Consider the following 6,475-nt stretch of genomic DNA (forward strand, 5'->3'; position numbering starts at 1 on the left):
TACTTGATATTTTTCCAAACTTTGTGTGGTCTTCAGTCCAGCCAGAGGCTGCATTCCAAACACTTAAAAGACACACCCTCTCTCCTCAGCCCTCAATATAAGTGGACACTTCTGATGACCTATCATGACGTCTAACGAGTTGATACTTGCAGGGCAAGGGAAGAATTAATAAATTTTAAATAAACCACTCTTGCCCAGAAATGTATCACTACTCGTTCATCCCACTTGTATTTTCAGTCATCATGGAACTGTTGTGTGTGCCTTATATTCACTACAGTTAATTATGATTGCATTTCATATTTTGGCTAAAAGACAACGCATCCACAGACATCGTATGTTAGCCATCCTACTAAAGTTATATTGAAAATTACAATGTATAAGTGTGATGTCGGGGAAAGTAATGTGCACAAGCTAATGTTTCCAAAAGATAACAAAACAAAAACCTTACTTTTGATACGTGTTTGAGCCATCCTGTGCATTACTAGCACAATTTCTAACTTATTTACATTCGTTTTTACTTACACGTGTATGTTGACTTCTCCATATTAATGTCGGTTTTAAGTTTTGGCTGACTTTTCTTAGCACATGTACAATCATCGCAAATTAAATTATGGGGTGTTTCAGGCCCCAGAGTGAACATAATTGTACACTCGCAAAAACGAGGGCTGATGGGCTTACATTGTCAACTTCCCTTGCTTGGCTAATAATTTGGACCAACGACAAAGATGCCCGCGGGGATTCTCCCAAGGGCACAAGGCAAAGGTAAATGGATGCAGCCAGAGTCTGGCAAAAACAGGTTACCAAAATCACAGAAGAAGATGGCTTTATGGGATAGCTAGCAAGTTCTAAGCAATTATCCATTCCTATAAGTGAGTTCAAGTAATGTTAAATAACGTTAATACACATGGGCTGTTAAGCTAATTATATTAAATTACTGTTGCCTCCAGTATATGTTAATTGTGATGGTAATGACATTTGTTTTTGATGGTAACTGTTAGGTGGAAGTCACTAGCTACAATGCGGTATCTTCAAGCTAGCCTAGCTTTTAGCTAGCTGGCTGCTCTGCAAGCAAGCTTGACTTGCTACAAAGTTAGAGAAACAAGTTGAGGAAAAAGTAACTTAACAAAACAAAAAATGAAAACAAAAAATGATTTATTATCACCTGAAACAATATGTTTCTCCTGTCTTGAATGAAAGGTAATATTTTGCAATCTCCTAAAATAAATGCGATCTCTGACGAGAGGCTCTAGTGATGCTACATTTGATGCTCCGAGGCATGCATAAAAATCTCTAAAGGCATCTACAGAGAATATGTAGACTGGGCCGACGGAGCGTAGCGCAGTGTTGCAATATCGTTTCTCATCTTAAAAGAGGTGGCTCCTTGTAGTGGTCCAGCTGGAGTGAACCGTGCGCCAGGCTCCAGGTTTAAAATGCTACTATATGGTCTGCGTTCCATAATGATTCAAATAGGTTATATGTGATTCGTATCGGGAAACTAGGCGTATGTCGTGCTTCACTACTCTCCACAGGAGAGCCATTTGAAGGTAAACTTTAACGCAAAATGCGTTGTTTGGCAGAAATGCCTTCTGGAACATGTGAAATTTGATGTGCCTTAATAATAAACTTGTATGCCATCTGTAAATGCGAATAAAATTGTTAAATTACAAGCCTAATTGGTTTAGCCATGGTCAAAGGAAGGAACCTTCCCGCTAGCCATGAGTGGCTGTGATAATGGATGGGCTGGACATGCCGAGAGATGAGTTCGGATTGGTCTGCCATGTAGCACGCTTTTGTCTATAATATGAGCTAGTCAGTATGTGTAGGTAATCCTTTCTAACGCTGCATTTTTGAAAGATTTCACGTAGTAGAACTGCAAAGGTGTTGGTCTCCACTTTCTGGAGGACCGAGTTTTTAAAACAGTGGAATTAGAGTATGAGTTGCTAAGGAGATTGAGAAAATGCAGGTGTTTGATTGCAAATGTGCAGAGGGAATCGAAAAGAGAACACACAGAAGGTGATTCTATAAAACACCTGTCTCAGGATTACATCTTCAAATTAAGGGCAACCATGGCATTCGTGACAGAGAGGGAGAAGCGTCCATCCACGGGTAAGATAGTCTAGCTAGCTACATTTTCAGATATTACACATTTCTAATTTTGTCAGAAAGTCATTTTTATTAAAGTTAAAGCATACTGTTAGCTATCTAGGTAACGTTAGCTGGCTGGCTCACTAGCTATCATTACATGTATGATCTATGTAGTAATATTATTCATATCTCAGAGCCATTTGCATTGCTAGTTATAGCCTAATGTTAGCTAGCTAACATTGAACCTGGTTGGTTAGCTACCTGCAGATTCATGCATGGTAGTAACGTTATGAGTTGGGATTATGGTTCATTGTTTAGCTAGCTAGCTACGTCTAAACAAAAGACTCCACTGTCTATGGAAGTAACCATTTCAATAGAATGTTCTTGATGTCAACTGCGACAACTGTCGATAGACGTAGCTAGTAAATTCTCTCTGGCTATCTACTTCGATTTCAGAGCACTCTCGTCTAAGTGTGCCAGAGCGCAGAATAGCTGATGTATTTACGAACACTCAACATCCGTTGAATATGGCCGGTGTCTGTAAACGTTGGGGAAAAAAACTGTAATTAAATTGTTGCCAGCAGCACAGTTACAGTCTGGATAACATAAAAAACAACCTCAGATCTGCTAGGGTGAGTAAAATGGTCGGCGTGAGCTGTTCTCTCATTTGTGTCTGGAAGTAGCTAGCAAGCTACAAACACCCCCCTAGTATAAACCAGCTTCTAGTATTGAAATCTTTCCCATTGTTCCTTGAATGTAGTGTATGATATACCATTTTCTACCTCTGAGTCTCTACTTTTATCCAATTTATAAAACACAATTTCAATTTTTTACATAAGATCGAATCGAGCCGGTTGGACACATATGTCTTAAATAAGTGGTTCCCAAACTGTGAGCCATGCCCCCAAGAGGGGGTGCGAGGAGTCCGGCTATAAACTTACTCCTGCTTTAAACTTACTCCTGAAAGTTGTAACAGTAGAATGCACAAGGAGCAATTTTGAAATTGGGTAGTGCATCATCAGTTCCTCATTGCATACCTTAGAGAGCTACACTATATATACACAAAGTACAGTACCAGTCAAAGTTTGGACACACCAACTCATTCAAGTTAAAAAAATTGTTTTACTACTTTCTACATTGTAGAATAGTGAAGACATCAAAACTATGAAATAACACATATGGAAACATGTAGTAAACAACAAAGTGTTAAAAAAAAAATCGACAAATATTTTAGATTTGAGATTCTTCAAAGTAGCCACCCTTTGCTTTGATGAGAGCTTTGCACACTCTTTGCATTTTCTCAACCAGCTTCATGAGGTAGTCACCTGGAATGCTTTTCCAGCAGTCTTGAAGGAGCTCCCACATATGCTGAGCACTTGTTGGCTGCTTTTCTTTTACTCTGCGGTCCAACTCATCCCAAACCATCTCAATTGGGTTGAGGTCGGGTGATTGTGGAGGCCAGGTCATCTTGTGCAGCACTCCATCACTCTCCTTCTTGGCCAAATAGCCCTTACACAGCCTGGAGGTGTGTTGGGTCATTGTCCTGTTGAAAAACAAGTGATGGTCCCACTACGCGCAAACCAGATGGGATGGCGTATTGATGTCCTTTAGTAGTGGTTTCTTTGCAGCAATTTGACTATGAAGGCCTGATTAATGCAGTCTCCTCTGAACAGTATATGTTGAGATGTGTCTCTTACTTTAACTCTGTGAAGCATTTATGTGGGCTGCAATCTGAGGTGCAGTTTATTGCTAATTTCTGAGGCTGGTAACGTTAATTAACTTATCCTCTGCAGCAGAGGTAACTCTGGGTCTTACTTTCCTGTGGCAGTCGTCATGAGAGCCAGTTTTATCATAGCGCTTAATGATTTTTGTGACTACCCTTGATTTGACTGACTTTTGTCTTAAAGTAATGATTTACTGTCATTTCTCTTTGCTTATTTGAGCTGTTCTTGCCAAAATATGGATATTATATTATTATTATCATAATATTTTATCAAATAGGACTATCTTCTGTATACCACCCTACCTTATGACAACACAACTGATTGTCTCAAACACATTAAGATGGAAAGAAATGCCACAAATGAACTTTTAAATCAAATCAAATAACATTTTATTGGCCACATACACATGGTTAGCAGATGTTAATGTGAGTGTAGCAAAATGCTTGTGCTTCTAGTTCCGACTATGCAGTAATATCCAACAAGTAATCTAACAAATTCACAACAACTACCTTATACACACAAGTGTAAAGGGATTAATAAATACATGTACATGGGTGAGCGATGGCGTGCGGCATAGGCAAGATGCAGTAGATGGTGTACAATACAGTATATACATATGAGATGCGTAATGTAGGATATGTAAACATTATTAAAGTGACGTTATTTAAAGTGACTAGTGATACCTTTATTAAGTCCATTTATTTAAGATGCCAGAGATTTGAGTCCGTATGTTGGCAGCAGCCTCTCTATGTTAGTTATGGCTGTTTAACAGTCTGATGGCCTTGAGATAGAAGCTGTTTTTCAGTCTCTCGGTCCCAGCTTTGATGCACCTGTATTGACCTCGCCTTCTGGATGATAGCGGGGTGAACAGGCAGTGGCTCGGGTGGTTGTTGTCCTTGATGATCTTTTTGGCCTTCCTGTGACATCGGGTGGTGTGGGTGTCCTGCAGACGGCACTATCTTCTGGAGAGCCTGCAATTGCCGTACCAGGCGGTGATACAGCCCAACAGGATGCTCTCAATTGTGCACCTGTAAAAGTTTGTGAGTGTTTTAGACGAAAAGCCACATTTCTTCAGCCTCCTGAGGTTGAAGAGGCGCTGTTGCGCCTTCTTCGCCACGCTGTCTGTGTGGGTGGACCATTTCAGTTTGTCCGTGATGTGTACGCAGAGGAACTTAAAAATGTCCACCTTCTCCACTACTGTCCCGTCGATGTGGATGGGTGTTTCCTGAAGTCCACGATCATCTCCTTTTTTTTTACGTTGAGTGAGAGGTTATTTTCCTGACACCACACTCCGAGGGCCCTTACCTCCTCCCTCTAGGCCATCTCATCGTTGTTGGTAATCAGGCCTACCACTGTAGTGTCGTCTGCAAACTTGATGATTGAGTTGGAAGCGTGCATGGCCACGCAGTCATGGGTGAACAGGGAGGGTAGAGTACAGGAGAGGGTTGAGAACGCACCCTTGTGGGGCTCCAGTGTTGAGGATTAGCGAAGTGGAGATGTTGTTTCCTACCTTCACCACCTGGGGGGCGGCCCGCCAGAAAGTCCTGGACCCAGTTGCACAGGGCGGAGTCGAGACCCAGGGTCTTGAGCTTAATTATGAGTTTGGAGGGTACTATGGTGTTAAATGCTGAGCTACAAAGGTATTCCTCTTGTCCAGATGTGTGCAGTATGATGGCGATTGCGTCGTCAGTGGACCTATTTGGGCGGTAAGCAAATTGGAGTGGGTCTAGGGTGTCAGGTAGGGTGGATTTGATATGATCCTTGACTAGTCTCTCAAAGCACTTCATGATGACAGAAATGAGTGCAATGGGGGATAGTAATTTAGTTCAGATACCTTAGCTTTCTTGGGAACAGGAATAATGGTGGCCATCTTGAAGCATGTGGGAACAACAGACTGGGATAGGAATTGCTTGAAAAAGTCTGTAAACACACCAGCCAGCTGGTCTGTGCATGCTCTGAGGACGCGGCTGGGGATGCCGTCTGGGCCGGCAGCCTTACGAGGGTTAACACACATAAATGTTTTACTCACGTTGGCCACAGAGAAGGAGAGCACACAGGCTTTGGTAGAGGGCCGTGTCAGTGGTTCTGTCATGTACTGTCATGTTGTGTCTTGTCTCTGTCCTTTCCCTTCACCCTGTCTCCCTCTGCTGGTCGTTGTTAGGTTACCTTTTCTCCCCCGCTTTCCCCCAGCTGTTCCTTGTCTCCTCTAACTACCCATTCACCCCGTTTCCCACCTGTTCCCTTTTTCCCTCTGATTAGGTCCCTATATCTCTCTCTGTTTCTGTTCCTGTCCTTGTCGGATTCTTGTTTGTTGTGTTTCATGCCTGAGCCAGACTATCGTCATGTTTGCTGTAACCTTGTCCTGTCCTGTCGGAATCTGCCGGTCTATCTGAGCCTACCTATGTTTGGTTATTAAAGAAGCTCTGTTTAAGTTAGTTCGCTTTTGGGTCCTCATTCACTCACCATAACAGAAGAATCCGACCAAGAATGGACCCAGCGACTTCGGATCCTCTCCACTCAGCCGTCGGGATCCAGGGAGCGATGCTAGGCAGACACGAGCAGGAAGTGTCTGCTGCTCGACATGCCGTTGAGACCCTGGCCACCCAAGTCTCCAACCTCACAGAACAGGTTCACCATCTCCGCCTCGATCCACCGGCCACTTCCAG

This window comes from Oncorhynchus mykiss, chromosome 25 (assembly GCF_057628025.1).
Source record: "Oncorhynchus mykiss isolate SJ-2025 chromosome 25, ASM5762802v1, whole genome shotgun sequence".
Taxonomy (NCBI): Eukaryota; Metazoa; Chordata; class Actinopteri; order Salmoniformes; family Salmonidae; genus Oncorhynchus; species Oncorhynchus mykiss.